At 33.7% G+C, this 23,501-nt stretch overlaps 2 long non-coding RNA genes across 10 annotated transcripts in view; both read left to right on the top strand.

Moving 5' to 3' along the window:
• LOC111768599 (uncharacterized) overlaps positions 1-23,501 on the top strand; it is a 110,694-nt gene that overhangs the window by 46,640 nt on the left and 40,553 nt on the right. The window lies entirely within an intron of this gene.
• On the top strand, positions 6,001-13,509 carry LOC138918528 (uncharacterized). Its single transcript, XR_011427995.1, has 2 exons — positions 6,001-6,362; positions 11,227-13,509. It is a non-coding gene; the product is annotated as an uncharacterized lncRNA (long non-coding RNA).

Genomic DNA, 23,501 nt, shown 5'->3' on the forward strand with positions numbered 1-23,501 from the left:
AGGGAGTCATAGTATTTGATACAGGTTTGGAGCTCAGTAAATTTTTGTTGAATTAGGAATGAGTTTGGGTTATAGTTATATTTTCTCACACAGAAATTTGTCTTTGGCAGCTACTGTGCTTTTAGTCCTGATGATAAATCTACCAGTTCAGAATCATATTCTGAATAAGTTTATTAGTAAGGTTTCTGTTTGCTTCTACACAAATAGGAAAGAAAGCATGACTTAATACTTACATTTTTCAAGACACATTTCTTGTAGAAATATCAAATGCCCTACCATTCATATTGACAACAGCCCAATTTAGCACTATCTGAATTGCTGGTGAGCAGAGCCAAACTTTAAAGCCAATAAAAGTATAAAAATGTTGACATATCAATTCCTTATGAATTCATACACAGAGTGAGGAAAATGGACTTCTTGGAAAAATGACAATTGCCTCAGATAGTCCAGTGGATTCAATTTTGATGAGTTGATGTCTGTAAGGTCACCATAGAAAAACCGGCTTATATAACTACTCCATGTAATTTGGGATATGGTTATAAAAGCTCTAAGTAGCAGTTGTAAGGCAATTTCCATTAGATTCTTGACCTCTTAAGATATAAATGATTTTGTAACCTTACTTGTGGTCAAAGTGTCTAAAATCTATCTTTGACATTTGGTTTTAGCTAAGTTTCAGAATAAAACATTATATATATTTCATTTTATATATATGTGTATATATATGTGAAACTATGTATATGCATACATCATAAACATTAATTTTAAAGATTAACTTGAAAGATTTTAGTGGACATCCTTATAATTCAACAGTAAAATATGTGCCGCAAAAGAAACTGACAAAGGGATAAAATGTAAATTGTCAAGAACACCTATAAAGCCTTTCATCAAGTTGAAAGATAATAAAAAAAGTACAAAATTTAACACTTAGAAGTGTATCATTTGGAACACAAGTTAACAGCAAGAGATGGAAAACACAAACAACAGTGAATTCAAAATATAGGAGTGCTATCCTCGCTCCCACAAGAAATTGAAAAGAAGCAGAATTCTTGAACTAGTTCTCCAGTTATGCAAAATCAGAATCAATGAATTCCTTTGCCTTTCCTTTATGATAACATGATCATGTCAAGCTGCAGACAACACATGCATCCTAAGGATCGGAATAAAGTGGTAAGAATGGAGCCAAGGCATCTGATCCTTTACCTGAGAAAATGAAATCTTCCAGAGGTACTCAGATGTCCTGAAGTATCTTATTGATCCTAATTGTTTCTCAGGCAAGATTTAGCTGCAAAGGAGGTAAGGAAAGGAAGCATTTGCTTTTCTAAACCTGGGTAGAAAAGGCAGGCAAGAGACAGAGGGAAGCAAACTGGTGATGTTTCATCCATCCCCGTACGGTTGAATGATGGCAAATCATATGTCCTGTTTAACACCTCACTTCCAGAAAAGGGGAATTATCTGGTTTGTGTAAGCAAGGATGAGGACGCGAACACCCTTTGAGTATTTCTTGACATTGCCTATTGCATGCTGTTTTCAAAGAAACTCATGTCTCATTTCCCCTTTCTGAAGTCATACGTAAATCTGTGGCAAGAATTGTAGGTCTCCACTAAAGTCATGCTTGACCTTATCGGTGTGAAGGTGGCTTTCTGCCACTCAGCAAACTTTCTTAATTTTTCAGTAGAAGGTGTTTTTCACCTTTCAGCACAAATACACTATTTTAACCCTCTTTATATTCTTGCCCAGATTTTGCTTGATGGAGCATATTTAAATATCTTGGTTGAGTTGAAAGATGACTTATGGAGACTATGGATCATATGAGACACATGGAGAGGCAGCACATACAGAAGATCTGCTGGGGCATCACTCACTGAGGAAACAGGATGAGTAGCAGGTATATGATCCCCGCACCATTAGCTATTCCACTTTGGGGTGGCTCACGGCAAGCTGAAAAGCCTTGTTATCAGACTACAGGAGCTGAGGAGGTTTGAAGCTACATGTCTAGGGAAGTCCTTTCCCCTACCTTGGTATGATCATGAGTTGGTATGCCATACTGTAACTCACTGCCAGCTTAGTTTTTGTGGTTGGGGGTAGCACTCAGCCTTCCTTTGGCATTATGGAGGGTCTGAAATACAAACACTTTGGGACAGCTATAGGATGTAGTAAGCCAGTGCAGCAGTTGTTGCTAGGGAAGCAAAAACCCCTCCATGATATGATCAAGGCCCTGGTATCCAAGTCTTGCATTTCATTAGGATCAATTATCTAGTCTTGGGCAAGAACCTCTTTCAACAGAGTAGTAGAAGAGGCCAGTCTTCTGAGAGGCCAGCCTGCAGGGGATCAGTTAATCCAGGAGGAAATATTAAAACAATGTAAATACAGTATTTTAAAATGTCAGTTGAAAATCAATATTTTAACTGGTCTTAATTCTATGTCTCAATTACAAATCTGGGTAAGAGAGTCTTTGGTTAGAGTTGCTCAAAATTTGATATTCTCTGATAAAGTTTTAAAAGTTTACTGTAAAAATGCATAAAAATTGTATTGCTGGCTCCTGTGAAAGCTGGCTGGTTGTATAATGATGTTTGTATAATGGAGAAATGAAATAACTCCTATGTTATAATGACAAAGTTTAAAAGAGAAAATAAAATTTTCTGATATAATACTAATTTAGAATGAAAGCTTTTTCACTTTACTGAGAAACAAATATACTTTGAATTTTATTATGAATTTTATATCACTATTATTAGAGGATAAACTATAAAATGATCAGTATCATAACTATCTGCAATTACTAGAAAGTATAACTTTGAAAATATTATTAAGACAGTTGCTATCCTGTAATTTAAATATTTCCTAATATTTGTGTCATGCTTAATTCTAATTTTTAATTATACCCTGAACTTTGGACAACAACAACAAAATATATAAATATAATTAAATCTGATTTTACATATACATTTCAAGCAGCATTATGTTTCAGTGACATTGCCCGAAAGAACATAATTTTTAGTACCTTAGCATAAATCAAAACTGCCAAAGAAGCAGAACTGGTCATTACCTCAGATATTTAATAATTTCAGGAAGAAAGAGGAGATGTGACTAAAATTTTTAGTTCAGGGGGGAATGACCATTTTTACAAATAGACGCTTTCTTTTTGAAATACTGAGTATCTTATTGTAGCATCTTATTAGGTCTTAATTCCTTGGAAATGTCCTTCCATGAAATGCTAGACACAATTACAAGTTAGTGAGTTAGTATTCTTGGGAATGAAAACATTTATCTCTATAGAAAATATCTAAACAAGTTGTAAAACGAAGCAATAAACAAAGCAATCTCTTTTTTTACCAACCCCCAGTTCAGGTGAGCAGGGATTTCACAGGCTACACTGATGTCACCCCAGGACGACTGAGCCAGGACCTCAAGTCATTAGGTGTGGTGCCCAATGTCATGGAAGAACTGTAGAAATGAATCCCCCATGCTCCCATCCTGCTGCTCTGAAAGAGGAATCGATCCTTTCATGCCCTCCATCTGCCCTTTGGATTCTGTTCTTTACCGTCTTCCTGGAAAATTTATCTTAGCAATCATATTTATCTTTTTTAATGCATTCCATCAGTCTCTCTACATTCTCTGTCCCATTGACATTCAAATACGCTCATGTCTCTTCAATTGCATGAGAAAAATAAAAGTAATACTAGACCTTCAAATGCACAGCTACAAATTCTGCTCTGGAGTCACCTCATTCCTCATTTCACCTTGATAACTGCGCTTGTCAAAAGATTTGCATCGAAGTTCTCCCTCCACTTCTTTTCCTCCCAGGACACACAGACTTCTTTCAACAGCCCACGTGTACCATGCTCCCTCACACCACAGGATTTTGTCCTAATTTTTCCTTCTGTAATGATTCCCATGGCACATTGCCCATTGACACTTCACCTAGTTAAATGCTGTTCATCCTTTAGATATCAGCTCAAGCATCACTTCCTCAGAAACTTGTTTAAAAATTTTGTAATACTATCTCATCGAATTATATTTTTGCTTTTCTTTTCTCAGTCTGCATCACTGATTCGTGACTGTGCTGTTTTTATCACTGTCTCCTTACTGATGGCTCTAAGATGCATAAGAGCAAAAGACTCTGTTTCTTCTCATCCTGACTCTCCAGTGTTAAGCATGACTGGCACGTAGTAGGCACTCAACAAATATTACTGAATGAGTAGTTTTAAGTCAGATTCAATGAGTGAGGAATGATTAATTTGGTTCATTTATGCAGATCTGGCATTCTTCCAGGGATGTATCAACAAAATATGAAGATTTCACACTAAGAAGTTTTAAAGCAGCCTTGAAAATGCAAGGGATATTATTAGTCTCAAGCCAAACATCTTCACTGCACATTGGGGAATGATAAAACACATCAAAAAAGAAAAACCTCTTAAAATTTCAGTGGAAGAACATGTATTTTTAATGCATAGGTTTTGTTCATCCTTGAAAATAGAAATACACTATGTATTAGATTTCCGGAAACTTTAATTTGCACACTACTATAATATGCAGGATTTTATGTAAAGTAACCTGGAAGGGGTAATGGAATATAAATCTTAAATAGGTATACCATGAGTCAGTGAAATTGCATATCACTCTTCAATGAAAAGATTCCTTTTATGAAATCTATGGCACTGTCATAATTAAGTGACATTGAGATTTTAATTTTTTTCCTAATTAGTATTGCACAGAAATCTGTAATATTCTGAAACATTCTAAAATTGACTCAGAGTTGTATTCCTACACACAGAATTTTACATAAAAAGCATACTTTTTACAGTGAATATATTTTTGTTCTGAAAAAACCTGATATCCAAATTTAAAGGGAAAACATTTAAAGTTATTTGCTATTATTTGTTCTAAATGAAATGGTAGGTAAAAAATATGTAATTATATATAAGAATATATAAAATCAAATGGTACATTTTATATTAAAAGATCCTCTGTAATTTTGAAAATAATGATATATCCAAATGATAGATTTCGATTTACATAAGCCTTGAGAATGGCCACTGAAACTATAATTACAACATATCAAGTACTTTGATGACCAATGCTTAACAGACGCTGAAAGGTCACTGAATTAATAGGATTTCTATTTCGATTCTGTAGTTGAGCAATTTCTCCCAACTTCATTTGCTGTCCTGCTTCCTTTTCTTGGTAATCATGATATCTTTCAGTAAAACATACTTTCTTTGGGGACTAATCAAAACCCTGACTAAGTCAGCGTGCCCGAGACTGATAAGGACATGATGTTTCGCTTTCATTGCTACCCTTGCAGAAATAGACAATCTAGAAAAGGCAAATGAGAGTGATCATACTGAACGTTAAATGAACTATATCAAGCTATTGTTTTCCAACAGACTCTTTAAAGCACATCTTGTTATAATATTCCTGATGAGATATTCCAGCTTATTAGACAGTAAACTGTTATAGCAGTAATGTGGCCTCATTTAACAATATTAAACCCAAATGGCTATCAATGTTCAGAGCTCGTCTTTGTCACAGTAATAACCTTTATTTCACATTTTAATATTTTTTCAATGGCAATGGCCTAAAGAATTAATTTGCAGTTTCTTTGATAACATACAAAGTTGAATATCTCACTTTTAGCCACTGAGATACAGAGAACAAGAAATAGAGTACTGTTAGGATAGAGAATGAGTCAAATCTCATATTTGATTCAAAGCTGAAATATAATTCACTATCACGTAATCTACTTACTTCTAATTATGGAATATTGTGATGAAATCAGTTCTGATATTAATCATAAGTTTATAAATCACTATTTCTTGGAAATAACATGAAAAATTTAATTTCAATTAGATTTACTTAATGAATACACTTTAAGTTATAAAATAAATATATGGCAATCTAATGGCAAAATATACAGCAATCTGGCTTTTCCTATGAAGGAAAAATCATAAACTCTAAATACATCTATATCGAATACATTATAATTCAAGATCTTTATTTAAAGACATCTTTGTGCATGATGATATGTGCAATGTCAAATTATTGCCACAAGTTTTAGATAATTAAATATTCATTAAGCAAATATTACTGCTTGGCAATATTTGATAAAGATATGGAAACATAATTGTAAATTCTGCTCCCTGATGACATAACAATAGTCACAGAATGTTAAAGCATATTCTAACCGAAAGATTGACATTGATGACGTGTAGCAAACAAACACATAACACAGGAGACATTCCTATGGAGCTACAAAATGCCTTTCCTCTGGTTACATTGGAGGGTTTTGTCTTAGATACAGATGACACAAGAGATTGATGATGATAATGGTGAAACACCAGGACCCATTCTGGATAATATCTGTATGTTTTCTCATGTAAGCTTCACTTAGTTTCCCTTAAGGATATTATTAAGATCCACATTATATAGTTCTAGAAAACTAGGCTACAAAAGATTAGATCGCTTTCCCAAGTTCACAAAAGCAGATTACTTGGTTCTAACTTCCATCATTGATTTTAAAAATGGAGTATTCCCTATTACGCTGTGCAGTCAAAACAAATATGACAGTGATTCTTATTTCCCTCTAATCCCTATATACACACTTACCTCAGATTGTTTTATTAATCAAGAATTTATTAATCTATGAATTAATTTTCTTTTAAAGTCAGTGAAGATGACATCAAGACAGAATATATTGATCTATTTAATTGAGTATAGCAGACACCCCACTCCTTTGCAATTATTTTTCTTTTTTTTCAGATGGAAAACACTTCTAGGGAGAACCCAACTAGACCTAGTTGTGTATATGTAAAAATAAGTGTATGAAGAAGTAATATCTTTTATTTCTTTACAATTTAGTAAACAAAGTGATTATTGGCTTTGAAACATTTTCACAGGTGATGAGTAGAATCTCACATGAGTCATTCAGTGTATACTGTTCTAAGAGAGAGGCATTATTCTTCCCACCTACTTGAGAGCCTACACTTCACACTTTGCAGGAATATTTGATCAAATCAGTAGCAACTTTTTAAAAAAATCTGTTACAATCACATGCCTCTCTTTGTTCAAGATAAGATTACCAATAAAACAACAAGAAAAGTATACAAAAACAAATTTGATGAAATTTAACAAAACATTTTAAAGTTATATAGAATTTTAATTTGAAGGAAATTATTAGAATAAATAGCACAATATTTAGGAAAGCTGATTGGGAATGAGAACACTTAAGGGCTGTTAAAACTTGTAGAAGCCCTGATCTACCTCAGCCTACTAAATCAGAGGCACAATCCAGGAATTAGATTTTTAAAAATTTCCCAGATTGTTCAGATATAGCTGATCCCAGCACTTGGAAACTACTCAAGTTTGAATTTCTGTTTACATGTAGGAAATAATTTTATTTTCTCACGTACAAAGTGTCAAATGTTCTTGAGTATATTCAAAATTGTTTTTTAAATTACACACAGTCTGTCTAGACTTTTCAAATTTTTTTTTATTGAGGTAACATTGGTTTATTACATTATATAAATTTCAAGTGTACGTCATTATATTTCGACTTCTGTGTAGACTGCGTTGTGTTCACCACCAAAAGTCTAGTTGCCATCCCGTCGCCGAGTAGACTTTAACATTGATTACATAGAGTCACTTTAATCTAGTATCTTTTATAAAATTTGTCCTACTATCTATTGCACTATATATCAGTCTCCCTAAGTAAATCTTAGAGATAAAGATGAAAAGGAAATTCATGAATTAAATTGGTGGAAAAAATCTAATACTATAATTACAAAGTTTTAGAAGGATTAAAAGAAAGCAAATAATTTTGTGTGTGAGAAAGGGTATGGCTCTATTTAACTTAGAAAACATTTCATCCGTGATTGTTAGATACCTAAAACATTAATGATTCTTAACAGGGATCAAAACAAATAATGAAAAATGCTGCCATATTCATGTATGTAAAAGTTTACAGTGCACATGAGTTTTGTCAAGACGTGTGTAAAATAATAATGAAACAATCAGAACAGCATGATACTGGCACAAAAACAGACACACAGATCAAGGGAACACAACTGACAGCCCAGAAATAAACCCATACGTCTATGGAGAGCTAATTTTCAAGAAGGGAGCTGAGAACATACAATGGATAAAGGAAGAAAGGAAAAGAGAAAGTCTCTTAAATAAATGGCATTGGGAAAACTGGACAGCCATGTGCAAAAGAATGACAGTAGACCATTATCTTACACCATACACAAAACTTAACTCAAAATGGATTAAAGACTTGAATGTCTGAGTGTCTAAGACTGGAAACTATAAAACTCCTAGAAGAAAACATAGGCAATATGCTCTTTGACATTGGTCTTAGCAGTGTGTTTTTGAATATCATGTTTCCTCGGGCAAGGGAAACAAAAGAAAAAATAAACAAATGGGACTACGTCAAACTAAAAAGCTTCTGCAAGGCAAAGGAAACCATTAACAAAATGAAAATACTACCCACCAACTGGGAGAAAATATTTGCAAATCATATATCTGATAAGGGGTTAATATCCAAAATATACAAAAAACTCATACATCTCAAGAACAAAATAACAAGCCAATTGAAAAATGGGCAGAGGATCTGAATAGATGTTTTCCCAAGAAGTTAGATAGATAGTCAACAGGTACATGAAAAGCTATTCAACATCACTAATTATCAAGGAAATGCAAATCAAAAAACCGCAATGAGATATCACCTCAAATCCATCAGAATGGCTGTTATTAAAAAGACAAGGAATAATGAGTGTTGGAGAGGATATGTAGAAAAGGGGACCCTCATACACTGCTAGTGTGAATGTAAACTGGTGCAGCCACTATGGAAAACAGTACAGAGAGTTCTCAAAAAATTAAAGACAGGACTACCATATGATCCAGCTATTCCATTTCTAGGTATTTATCCAAAAAACACTAATTCAAAAAGATATATGCACCCTGATGTTCACTGTAGCATTATTGGCAATAGCCACGACTTGGAGACAACCTAAGTGTCCATCAGTGGGTGAATGGATAAAGAAGGTATGGGGTGTGTGTGTGTATATATATATATATATATATATATACACACACACGCACAATAGAATACTACTCAGCCATAAAAAAGATGAAATCTTGCCATTTGTGACAACATGGATGGACCTTGAGGGCCTAACGCTAAGTGAAATAAGTCAGATGGAGAAAAATAATTACCATGTGATTTCACTCACATGTGGAAGACAAAAAAGCAGCAAGAAACACATAGACACAAAAAATAGATTGGTTGTTACCAGAGGAGAAGGAGGGAGGGGGAAGGACAAAAAGGGTAAAAAAGCAAATGGGTATAGTGATGGATGGCAATTAGACATGGAGTAGTGAACACGATGTAGTCTACACAGAAGTTGAAATATGATGTACACCTGAAATTTATGTAATGTTATAAACCAGTGTTACCTCAAAAATAATTAAACAAAAATTATTAAAAGTTATAATTAACATAATAAAATTTAAAAAATAAGCAAGTGAAGGATAAAAAGTCATGGATTAATGTGATTACCTGTAGTTAAGGAAAATGCTAGAGGTGATGTATTCTTTATCATTTTAAAGCATTCTAGGGATGGTACTTAGATTTGATAATGACTTGTTTTTGCCAAATGTACATATTTTGTGTTACTCTCGTTTTGGAATTAAACAGAGTTATGAATGATGAGAAGAAATCGTATCCAAAGGATAGATTATCCCATGTGCAATAAATAGTTAAGCATCCTTTTAGCATTTTATTTAATGTTCCCATGGTGACCTGTAATGAATAATTTCTGTAAAGAAATCATTAAAAAGTCAATTCTCTTCTATTTCTCATTATATATTGCCTGTTTTATCAGGCATTAATATTGTGAACTATATAATAATTTTTAAATGTAGCAGATCTTTGAAAATTTTGTCTATTTGAATATTGTCTAATATTCCAATTAATTAACTAAACAAATAGACATTAAGCCTATGTTATATGGTTTTAACTGTAATAAATAGTGGGGGAAACTGTGGTGAATAAGGCAATTCTTTTAGAGATTCACAAGTCAAATACAATGCTTCTTAATATGTACATTATTACACCAAACCCAAAGTTAAGAATTATTTTTTTAGTATATTTACTGGTTCTCACTAGGCAGCACTGATTTTAATGCCAATGATTATACTCATCCTAACCTCTCTTCTAAGCTAAGACAGTGCCATGAATCCCTAGGATAGTGACAATGCCTTCATATGATTAATTGTATAATTACGAGTTTAGAGACAAGCCACTTTCACCTTTGCAATGTTTTTTTCTCTAACACTCTCTCCAATTTCCATTGCTATGGGCATCACAGAACACACTGCCTGTCTTGAATAAAGTAACTGTGAAATAAACATTTGAACCAGAAAGTTTTCTATTGACCCAGAGATATAAAATTAATCCCTCCACAGAATGTACTTAGAGCTGACCAGAATGCAATGGTGTCAAAAAGAAGAGAGGAAAGGACATCAATACAAAACAAACTTTATTTTCCTTTAGCTTATGGATTCATACATGTGAAAAACAGAGAGACAATTTTTTTTCATGGAATATATTCAAGTTTTTATTATATTATGTACCATATAAAACATTAAAAAGAAACAGTGCTGTTTTACAGTGCCCCTAACTAATTATGTGCCTCACAGAAAGACTATGATTTTATTATAGGTTTTAAAATGAATGCCACGTTTGATTGATAACTTGACCTTCACAAATATTTGCACAAGATAAAAAATAAAAAGAAATCTTTAGTTAGTTGCTGGCTTAAAAAAAAGAAGGTATTTCTGTTTCCTCTACTATGTAATTTCTTCATGACTTAATTGGTTACACATAATCTTCAGTCCTGTATTCATTAAGTAGAAAAGACATGCATTATTGCCCCAATAACTCAGAATTGAGACTGGAGTGGCAATTTTTGACTATGAAGGAATTTGAAAGCACATATGACTCCCTTTCTTCCCACATAAAGCGGTTCATAATATCTCACTGATAGATTTAATTCTTCATGCTCATTAATTTTTTTGATTCAGAGTCCTTTCATTTTTGTATCTGAAGGACTTAGTGTTCTAAAAGAAAGTTGGAAAGTGAAAATATACAACAAAAGTTGTCATTCTTTACAAGAATTAAATGAACCTTTTTCTCTCTGAAACAAATGTAACTACGTGTATTTCTAGATGCAGCTGCCAAACAGAAGCACAACGTGGCCAATTCATTCTTTTCAGCTGTCTTCATGATGGATCCACAGGCTCTGTCGTTTCGAGGCTGGAATTTTTTTACCTACTAAAGTTGGACAATTTGGGTAACTCACATACAAGCTGCCTGTTTACTGACCTAGTTAAATGACAGGCTTACCTTTGTAGAAACAAATGATAATCCCTCTTCCACACACTGAGACACACACCTTAACAAATCTGTCAATCACTAGAACTGAAGGATTATACATTGTCATTTATACTTAACTAGAAAAAAGCACATAACACAAAAGAATCTCTTTTTTCTGACATTGGACATTTGTCAAGTCAAGTACTGTCAAGAATTAAGCAGATAAATCACCGGATTTAAAAGTACAAAAACAAAAGTTAAAAATATAAGAGCCAAAAAGAAGATGTCGCTGGTAGACGTTTAAATGTCTGTAAATAGTCTAGGTAGTAGTTTTGTATGTGTCCTGAGCAAATGTTTTGTTCCATATTTTTAAAGGGGAAGTGTACCACCAACAATTAAATTCTACAACTTCATCATCTTTTAAAGCTAAGAGCAGAGTTCTCATCCTGATGTTGAATGTTTGGAAAGGCCAGGCCTCATCAGTTCTAATGAGCGCTCTGCGGCCTACACCCTGAACACTGAGCACGGACCATTATTGCACTTAAAGTGTTCCCTCGCATTTCTTCAGTACGATCTGCTTCTTTCCATTTATCCATGAATGAAAAATTGCATTCTCTACTTTTCTCCAATCATTTCATTGTCAAAAAATAGTTGATTTTTTTTTCCTTTTTCTCTATTTGTCTCCTACACACTAGCTGTTTTCCATGAATTTAAAACATTAAACATTATCATTACATAATTCTAGGAAATATTCTTTATGTTATGATGAAAAACAAGTACCATGGACAATGCTGTAGACATCTAAGGTTTACATGTGCACTATTCACTATTATATGAATAAATATTATAGTGATAAAAGGTACTAATGTTTATTAAATAAATGGATGTTCTTTATTTCATCTGACTTTAAATTCTAAATTGTTATTGAATAATGTGTCATTAAAATAGTAACTCCCACCAGCCTCACTTTACAGTAAGTATAACACAGGATTTCTAATGGTGAGTTCCTGTAATCTAGGTCCACGTAGACAAAAGCAATGACTGGTATCCGGGATCATGTAACACAACAAAATGTACCTGAACTAGAAATCGCAGAGAAGACTGGCTTAGGGATATTTCAGTTGTTACAAACTTTCAGAAGTAGAGTCTGGATAGTGAATCCTCTGGGGATATCCCACCTGCCTTGTAAATGTTTTATTACATTTCATTTGCAGTCTTTCACTGTTTTAGCCATCGTATGAGATTGCTTGTTCCTTGATGGTAGTATTGTATTCTAGTTGTGCATTTTCTAAGCTATTAGTATTTTAGTAAGTGCATCTTGGGTCCATAGTAGGAAGATTATAGATATGCATCCAACATGAAAATTCTGGAAGACTTAATAGAAACACGGTATACTTTGAATAAATAGTTTAGAAATTGTTTGTTGATAATATATCTATTTTTTTTAACTTAACTGTTTCCAAAAGGAAATGTACCATACAGACTAAGCATCTTAGAGTTTGGGCATTTGCTTTTAGAATATTAAAATTCTTAGAAAGGAAGTTTAAGTCATTTCTACATAAATATGGATTTACATGTTTGGATACTTCAAATCAGACCTAATTGTTTTGAAGTAAATATGCTCTCTCTGCAAATAGTGCAATTTCTTACATGGGACATTTCACATATATTCCATAAAATACAGCACAGTAACATTGAATAATAAGGTTGAGTTTAAAATGAAAATTGGACAATCATGTCTCTAAAAATGTCTATAGTATTGTCAACTTGCAAAAAACTTTTAAAGCTGCACAAATTAAAATATGCTGAAAATATAGGCATATTTTATTTATGTTATCAATATTCTGCATAGTAGGATACCATTCATATAATTGTCTTTTATAAGTTATACTGTTTTCTCACAAAATGTTTTGTCAAGAGTAAACATATGGAAATTCAGAGCTTTAACAGAATAAAACGTATTAGAATTTCTCAATAATGTAGCTATTTTCCTTCTGACAAGTCCACATAGTTTTAAGATATTTTCGGTACAAAAGATCAAAAATTGACATGTACTTGCATGGAATTTCATTCAACCAAATGACTCTCTCTCACGATAGACTTTTCAAATCAAAGTAACATAAAATAAAGAAAAAGACACTGAATAATTAAATAAGTCTCAAAGTTATTTTTAATTTTTTTTGGAAATATCATAAGCAGATATGGTAAGATTTAGCCTTCCCATTTTCTTTTTTAATCTTGTTGTTCTAATTTGGTTAATAATCATATGCATTACATTCAGGACTTACTTTTACTTGCATAGAACTTTTTCATTCTGTGTAATCTGGAAGTACAGAAAGTGGCACAGTAACTTCAAATTGTAATTAATTCACCACTATATACATAAAGAATATGATTGCTGGAATTAGTCTAGTCAATAGCCATTACCACACATAATTAAAAAATTTTTTTCTTGTGATGAGAACTTTTAAGATCTGCTCTCATAGCAACTTTCAAATATGCGATACAGTATTATTAACTATAGTCACCATGCTGTATATTACACCCCCAGTACTTATTTTATAAATGGAAGTTTGTACTTTTTGACTCCCTTCACCCATTTTGCCCACCCCACTCATGCCTCTGGCAACCACCAATCCGTTCTCTGTATCCATGAGCTGGTTTTGTTTGTTGTTATTTTTATTTGTTTGTTTTAAGGTAACACATATAAGTGAGATCATATGCTATTTGTCTTTCTCTGACTTATTTCACGTAGCATAATGCCCACAAGGTCCATCCATGTTGTCACAAATGGCAAGATTTCCTTCTTTTTTATGGCTGAATAATATTCCATTGCATACATATATACCACATGTCCTTTATCCATTCATCCACCAATGGAAACTGGTTGTTTCCGTATCTTGGTTATTGTAAATAATGCTGCGATGAAGAGGTGAGTGCATATATCTTTTCAAGTTGGTGTTATTGTTTTCTTCAGATAAATATACAGAAGTGGAATTGCTATATCACATGGTAGTTCTATTTTCAATATTTTGAGGAATTTCCTTACTGTTTTCCTTAGTGGCTGCACCAATTTACATTCCCACCAACAGTGCACAAGGGTTCCCTTTTTTCCACATTACTGGTGGGTTTTTTTCAGAAATCAGTCCTTATGTTCTTTTTTCTCACCATTCTCTCCGGATATGATTTCATTCACACTAATCATTTAAATGCCATCTATATGCCAACCACTCCCAAAATGATATGTGTTATAGAAAACTCTTCTCTGAATATCCAAATTATATATTCAAGTACCCACTTTGTTTCTGTCTATGAATGTTTAGTAGGCATCTGAAAGATGGCATATCCAAAACTTAACTCGTTTATCCCCTACAACATATCACTTCACTATTTTTCCTTTTCAAATAAATATAAGTAAGTTTAAATACTGTCCTGGATTTTCAAAGTCAATACTGTGAGTCTCTTTTAATTATTTTATCTCCATTATCCTCCTCATTCCTCAATCAAGTCTATAGATCCAACCTCTAGATGATATCAAAAATCAGCCTACTTTTCTCCAATTGCACTTAGACCACTCTAACCATCAAATCATGTCTAGACATCTAGAGCTGTCTTTCCCAAATGGCCCACCCCTGTCAATTTGGTTCCTGTCAAGTCGATTATCCATTTAACTACAAAAATGCTCTCTTGAAAATATAAAGTGGCTCATACCATTCTTCTTCTCAATATCCAACAATAGATTCTTATTAAACTTAATACAAAAGGACCCTCTTTTTGATGACCTGTAAGCTGCTATACAATCTACCTCTTGCCTATCTTTAGAAAAAATTATTTTAAATGTCTCTCCCCTTCACTTGTTTTGTTTAGCTCAGAGGTTGAAAATTAGAGGCCTATAGATGCTGAGAGACAATTCTGTGTTTTCACACAACTTGCAAGCAGAGGTGATGACTGTCCATTGTTTTAGGCAATCTTTTCAAGCATGTCCATATAGTGAACAGCCTTGTAATATAGAGAGACATAGCCTCCCTCTAGAGCGATGTGTTTACTCAAAGCCTTGGAAAATAAAGATGACATCTACACTCAGAGCAAAATGGCAGACTTGATTTCTGCCCCTTATAAAAGATTTAGGTTTTCTAAGATAAAGGTTTCTTTCCTGTAATGCAGTCCACTGTATATGCTAGTGTTGGCTGGCCCCTTTGCATCAGTCAGTGGGAAGTAAGACTGGGGGAGCCAACACAGATGCTAATAATCTGACTGATGTTCTGATGTGAGCAATAAACTGTCCTTTGTCCCTGACATAGGGGTCTCATGTCTTGCAGCATTGATGAAACTGTAAAAGGCTAACCTGTTAGATTACAAGGGGGGAAAAATCCCAGGCCCTCCTCAGGTCTTGTTTAATTGTTGTTTAGTGATCATAGTAATTACAATGCTGTTTGTTTTTTACTAATTTAAGTTATTCCCAATATTGCAAAATGTGGAGATTGCATGTAAAAATAGAGATCCAATCTCTTGTTTAAAAATCATAACCTCTATCTAATCTGGACCCTTCCTAATTAATGGCAAAATCACTTGGGTTGTGACTGTGATCTTTATGAGAGGTGTGTGATCTCAATTCACCAGAAACAGCCCCCCTTATTGTTACATTGATACTAAGATCCACTGTCATTTGTCATTTATTATAGAACTTGCCCTGTTGTCCTTAGTACTGCAAAGTTGAGGGAGAAGACAAAAGATGGACCCAGAAGACTAGTGTATCTCAAAATTAGGACAGAGCATATTTCTTTGTGTTAGTGAAAAATATTCCTATGTGTTTAATATGCAATCAGAGAGCATCCTTTCGGGAAGAATACAATTAAGATTACATTAATATGCAAATGAAGTATATCTTGGTAAAAAGAATATAACTCAAGATACTCTTCTACTTAACTCATTTACCTAACTGGCCCCAAAAGGCATTTGAGTCAGAACCTCTGCGGCAGCCAAAATACCCTGCTTTCAGTTCATAAAAAATGCCCAGAACTGTCCTGTTTAGTGCCCTTTCACACTGTTCTGTCTGCTAGGACTGAATTTTCTGTGGCTCTTCATAAAGTCTGCTCCTTTTCATCCTCCAAACCTCCGTTTAAATATCATCTTCTCAAAGAGGTCTTCTCCAAACATTCTTTCCAATTCCATCTGCCCTTGTCATTTTCTACCACAGCACATTTTCAAGATCTTAAATAACACTTTTCTACATTTGTGGTTTCATTCTGATTTGTTTATATGTCTGTTTTACCACTAGACTTTAAACTCCTTAAGGAAAGAGACTCTTCCAGGTTTATATGTCTAGTGTATGCAAAGCATATGACCTTACCTGATTCAGTATTTTGTGACTAAATGAACAAATGGTCTTAAAATGTATTCTAGGGGGCCGGCCCCGTGGCCAAGTGGTTAAGTTCACGCGCTCCGCTGCAGCAGCCCAGGGTTTAGCCGGTTCAGATCCTTGGCGTGGATATGGCACCGCTCATCAGACCATGACGGTGAGGCGGCATCTCACATGCCACAACTAGAAGGACCTGCAACTAAGATATACAACTATGTACGGGGGAGGTTTGGGGGGATAAAGCAGAAAAAAAAAGAAGATTGGCAACAGTTGTTAGCTCAGGTGCCAATATTTAAAAAAAAAAATAGTAAAAACATGAAATTTGATTTTAAAAAAATATATTCTGATAGGGTAGTTTGGCATGCTGACTATCTATGGGTTGCACTTGGCAGTGGAAAATTTTATTACTAAGGTGCAATTTTGGGGGAATATTGACTTCTTAAAAAGTTTCCTCTTTTGCAAAGTTTGTCCTATAATAAAGAAGAACTCCCTAGAGCAAAAAAAAAAATCCCTAACCACTTCCATTAGTTCACCTTTCATTCTGTTTTTATGGAATAAACGCTTTATGTTTTTGATTAGTACATTTTCTTTTTACAAATACGTGTTCTTAAATTCCTCAGCTCCATATTCTCTGACTAGGGCTATGCTGGGGGAGCCCTGATTTGTAGCTTTTTCCAAATTTCTGTGTTATTTAAGCTACTGTGCTGGTTTCAGGCTTTCAACATGAAGTCGCTGAAAACAGATTTGGAAAGAGACGCACACAACCCACTTTCACGAGATGGGGCAAGATGGCTGGGTCATACTACTCTTTATAAGGTCCCTAAACTACGTGCTCATGCATATCATTAGCAAATAAATAGGCTGATTAATTCTATTGGGGTTTAGAACTGTGTACCTTCATTTTTTATGATGTATTTGATAAATAACTCGATGCTTCATACTACAATTTGGAAAGCTGCCTTGCTCTATTTCCTTTTAAAGCTTATTTAAGGCCTAAGGTGGTTTCCGTTTGTATACCCCCAAAAATCATATATTAAAGCCCTAACTCACACCGTGACTATATTTTGAGATAGAGCTTTTCTCTTTTTTTTTTTTGAGGAACATTAGCACTGAGCTAACATCTGCTGCCAATCCTCCTCTTTTTGCTGAGGAAGACTGGCCCTGAGCTAACATCCATGACCATCTTCCTCTACTTTATATGTGGGACTCCTACCACAGCATGGCTTGCCAAACGGTGCCACGTCTGTACCCAGGATCTGAACCAGCAAACCCCAGGTCACTGAAGCGGAATGTGTGAACTTAGTCCCTGTTCCACCAGGCCAGCCCCAAGATAGAGCTTTTAAGGAGGTGTTTAAGGTTAAATGAGGTCATAAGGGAGGGGTCCTAACTCTAGAGGACTGGTGTTATTACAAGAACAAGAAGAGATACCAGAGACCTCTCTCTCTCTCGCTCTCTCTGAGTGCTCACAGGGAAAGCCTATGTGAGGATATAGCAAGAAGGTGGCCATTTGCAAGCCAGGCAGAGATGCCTTACCAGAGATCAATCCTGCTGGCATTTTGATATTGGACTTTAAGGCTCCAGAACTATGAGAAAACAAATTTCTATTGTTTAAGCCACCCACTCTGTTGTTTTGTTCTATAGCCCTAACAGACTAATACACCCTTAAATGGATGCATATATCCTTAGATTTCTTCCTCTTTCTTAAACATAGATACATGCCATAAAGAGATGAAGGGGCAAATATGTCATCAAACTGTATAAGATATGCACACATATCTCTTAATGAATGTACACATCATGATATACAGTATATATTTTCTCACTGCATTATTTACCTTACTTTCACATATTAGAAATGTGATTAAGCTACTTTAAGAAAAATCAAGAATTTGATTATAAGTATACATATATATTCATATAATATGAATTTTGTATAAATGCATGTACATAACATGTAGAAACATTTCATTGAGTTTTGTAGACGTTATGAGGTTTTTTAATTCGATTTTGATAACTGCTCCTTCCCTCATCTAACATTGTTTTAGAAGTGAGTTTTCCCAAAGCAATATTCTTAGTTAAAATAATAATAAAGTCATTACTTTCCTTGACTTCTTGCACTTTGCAGTTAATGTAAGTGATTTTTATAATTATCTCACATTTCTTTAGTGAGGCCTATTTTTTTTCTTTATTTTATAAATGAGAAAAACAAGGAAAGAAAAATGAAATCACTTGACCAATTACACACATGCATCTTGAAACACAATTGAGATTTGAAAATACACATTTTAGACACTATTTTATTTTAGATATTGAAATTATGTTTTTAATTTTGATTCTAACCTAGTTTTTTAATTTATTGAGATAGGATTGATATATATCAAACATTATATTAGTTTAATAAATACAACATAATGATTCGATATTTGTATATATTATGAAATGATCACCACAGTAAGTCAAGTAAACATCCATCACTATACATGGTTACAAAATCTTTTTTCTTTTGATGGGCACTTTTACTAGTTACTCTCTTAGCAACTTTAAAATATGCTATGCGGTTTTATTAACCATCCCCATGATTTCCTTATCTTAACTTAACTTAACTGAAAAATCTTGTAGCTTTTATCCCCTTCACCCATGCCCCACTTCCCACCTCGGGTAGTCACCAATCTGTTCTATCTATGAGCTCATATTTTTTGGTTTGTGTTTTGTATGTTTTAAGATAACAGACATAAGTGAGGTCATGGTATTTGTCTTTCTCTGACTTGTTTCACTTAGCATAATGCCCTCAAGGTTCATCCTGTTTTTCATAAATGCCAAGATTTCTTTTTTATGGCTGAATAATATTCCATTGTGTATGTGTGTATATATACTACATTTTCTTTATTCATTCATCCATTGATGGATACTTTGGTTGTTTCTCTATCTTGGCTATTGTAAATAATGCTGCAATGAACATGGTTGGGGGGGGGGTGCACGTATCTTTTCAAGTTAGTATTTTTGTTTTCTTCAGATAAATACCTAGAAGCTGAATTGCTGGATCATATGGTAGTTCTATTTTTAATATTTTGAGGAATCTGCATACAGTTTTCCATAGTGGCTGTAACAATTTACATTTCCACCAAGAGTACACAAGGGTTTCCTTTTCTCCACGTCCTCTCCAACACTTATTTCTTGTCTTTTTGATAACAGCCATTCTAACAGGCATGAGGTGCTATCTCACTATGGTTTTGATTCGCATTGCCCTGATACTGAGTAATGTTGAGTACCTTTTCTTGTACCTGTTGGCCATCTGTATACTTTTTGGAAAAATGTCTAATCAGATCTTCTCTCGATTTTTTAATTTCATTGTTTTAGTTCTTTTCTGCTGAGTTTTATGAGTTCTTTATACATTTTGGACATTAACCCCTTATCAGATACATAATTAGCAAGATTTTCTTCCATTTGGTAGGTTGCCTTTTCATTTTGTTGATGGTTTTCTCTGCTGTGCAGAAGATTTTTAGTTCGATATAGCCTCACTTGATTTTTGCTTTTGTTGCCTTTATTTTTGGTGTCAAAACCAAAAAAATCATTACTAAGACCAAGGTCACGGAGCTTACCCCATATGTTTTCCTTCTAGGATTTTTATTTTTTCAGGTTGTATGTTCAAATGTATAATCCGTTTTGAGTTGACTTTTATGTATGCTATCAGATAGTGGCCCAGTTTCATTCTTTTGCATGTCTGTTCAGTTTTCCCAACATCATTTATTGAAGAGACTGTCCTTTCCCTATTTTATATTCTTGGCTTCTTTGTTGTAAATTAGTTGACCATATATGTGTGGGTTTATGTCTGGGCTCTTCACTCTGTTTCAGTGATCTGTGTGTCTGTTTTTTACACCAATAACATACTGTTTTGATTACTACAGCATCGTAATATAGTTTGATATCAGGAACCATGATAAGCTTTCTCAAGGCTATTCAGGGTCTGTTCTGGTTCCATACAAATTTTAGGATTGTTTGTTCTATTTCTGTGAAAAGTACCATTGGAATTTTGATGGCGATTGCATTGAATATGTACATTGATTTGGGTAGTAAGGACATTTTAACAGTATTAATTCTTCCAGTCCATGAACACAGAATACTTTTCCATTTATTTGTGTGTTATTCAATTTCTTTCATCAACGTCTTGTAGTTTTCAGTGTATAGGACTTTTACCTCATTGTTTAAATTTATTCTGAAGTATTTTACTATTTTGATGCAATTGTAAATGAGATTGTTTTCTTAATTTGTCTTTCTGATAGTTTGCAATTAGTGTATAGAAATGCAACACATTTTGCATATTGATTTTGTACCCTGCAACTTTACTGTATTCATTTATTATTTCTAATAATTTTTTGCTGGATTTTGCAGAGTTTGTCATCTCTTTTCTTCTTTTTTATTTCTTTTATTTTTCTTCTTTTCAATTTATATTCCTTTTATTTCTTTTTCTTGCCTAATTACTCTGTCTAGGACTGCCAATGCTATGTTAGGTAAAAGTGGCAAGATTGGGCATTCTTGTCTTGTTCCCGATCTTAGAGGAAAGATTTCAGCTTTTCACCATTGACCTATCATTTTAGCTGTGGGCTTATTATATATGGCCATTATTACATTGAGGTACATCCCCTCTATACCACTTTGGTCAGAGTTTTTATCATAAATGGATGTTAAATTTTATCAAGTGCTTTTTCTGCATTTATCGAGATGATCATATGATTTTTATCCTTCATTTTGTTAATATGGTAAGTCATATCTAATTTTTGGATGTTGAACCATCCTTGCATCCCTGGAATAAGTCCCACTTGAAAATGATGTATGATCCATTTAATGGATTGTTGAATTCAGTTTGCTAATATTTTGTTGAGGATTTTTGCATCTGTGTTCATCAGGGATATTGACTTTACATTTTCTTTTCTTGTGGATTTTTTCTGTTTTTGGTATCAGGGTAATGCTGGCCTCATAAAATGAGTTTGGAAGTCTGCCATTCTTTTCTACTTTGAGAAGAGTTCAAGAAGTATTGATATTAATTCTTCTTTAAATGTTTGGCAGAATTCACCAGTGAAGCTATCTTGTCTTGGACTTTTGTTTGTTGGGATTTTTTGGATTACTGATTCATTCTCCTTAATAGTAATTTGTCTGTTCTGATTTTCTATTTCTTCATGATTGAATCTTGGTAAGTTGTATATTTCTAGGAATTTATCCATTTCTTCTAGGTTGTCCAATTTGTTAGCATATAGCTGTTCATAGTTGTCTCTTATGATCCTTTGTATTTCTATGGTATCAGTTTAATGTCTTTTTTTCATTTCTGATTTATTTGAGTCTGTCTTTTTTTCTTGGTGAGTCTAGCTAAAGTTTTGTTAATTTTGCTTATCTTTTCAAAATATCATCTTTAGTTTTATTGATATTTTCTGTTGTCCTTTTAGTCTCCATTTTATTTATTTCCACTCTGATCTTTGTTGTTTCCTTCCTTCTACTAACTAACTTTTGGCTTTGTTTGTTCTTTTTCTAGTTCCTCATAAAGTTAGGTTATTTATTTGAGATTTTTATTATTTCTTTATGTAGGCATTTGTCACTGTGAACCTCCCTCTTAGAACTGCTATTGCTGCATCCCATTTTATTTGGTATGCTGTATTTTCCATTTTCATTTGTCCCAAGGTATTTTTCATTTCTCTTTTGATTTCTTCTTGACCCATTGGTTCTTCAGTAGCATGTTGTTTAATCTACACATTTTTGTGAATTTTCCAGTTTTCTTCTTGTAATTGGTTTCTAGTTACATACCATTGTGGTTGAAAAGATGCTGGACATTACTTCAGTCTTTTTAAATTTATTGAGACTTATTTTGTGGCCTAACATATGATCCATTCTGGAGACTCTTCCATGTGTTCTTGAGAAGAATGTGTCTTCTGTTGCTTTTGGATGGAATGTTCTGACTATCATCTGTTAACTCCATCTAGTCGAATGTGTTTTTTGAGGCCTATGTTCCCAATTGATTCTCTGTCTAGATGATCTCTCCAATGATGAAAATGTGATATTAAAGTCCTCTACTATTATTTTCTTGCTGGCTATTTCTTCCTTTAGGTCTGTCAATATTTGCTTTATATATTTAGTGCTCCTATGTTGAGTGCATAAATATTTTAAAAAGTTATATCTTCCTGTTGGATTGGCCCCGTTATCCTTATGTGATGACCTTCTTTGTCTCTTATTACAATCTTTGTTTTAAAGTCTATTTTGTCTGATATAATTACAGCTACTCTAGATTTCTGTTGGGTTCCATTTGCCTGGAATACATTTTCACATATCTTCACGTTCAGTCTATGTGTGTCTTTACATCTGAAATGAGTCTCTTGTAGGTGGCATATAGATGGGTTTTGTTTCTTTATTCATTCAGCCAGTTATTTCTTTTGACTGGAGAATTTAGTTCATTAATATTTAAAGTAATTGTTGATAATTATGGACTTATTGCCATTCTGTTAATTTTTTTCTGGCTAATTGTAGTTCCTTTCTTCCTCTCTTGGTCTCTTCCTTTGTGGTTTGATGACTTTCTTTAGTAGTATGATTCCTTTCTCTGTATCCTTTGTGTGCCTTCTACAGGCTTTTCTTTGTGGTTACCATGGAGCTTACATGTAGCAACTTACAACATTTATTTTAAGTTGATAATAACTTAAGTTTGAACCCATTCTAAAGCTTTCCATTTTTACTCTTCCTCCCTCATTTTTTATTTTAGATTTCACAGTTTACATCTTTTTATTTTGT

Source organism: Equus caballus, chromosome 17, assembly GCF_041296265.1.
Source record: "Equus caballus isolate H_3958 breed thoroughbred chromosome 17, TB-T2T, whole genome shotgun sequence".
In the NCBI taxonomy this organism is placed as follows: domain Eukaryota; kingdom Metazoa; phylum Chordata; class Mammalia; order Perissodactyla; family Equidae; genus Equus; species Equus caballus.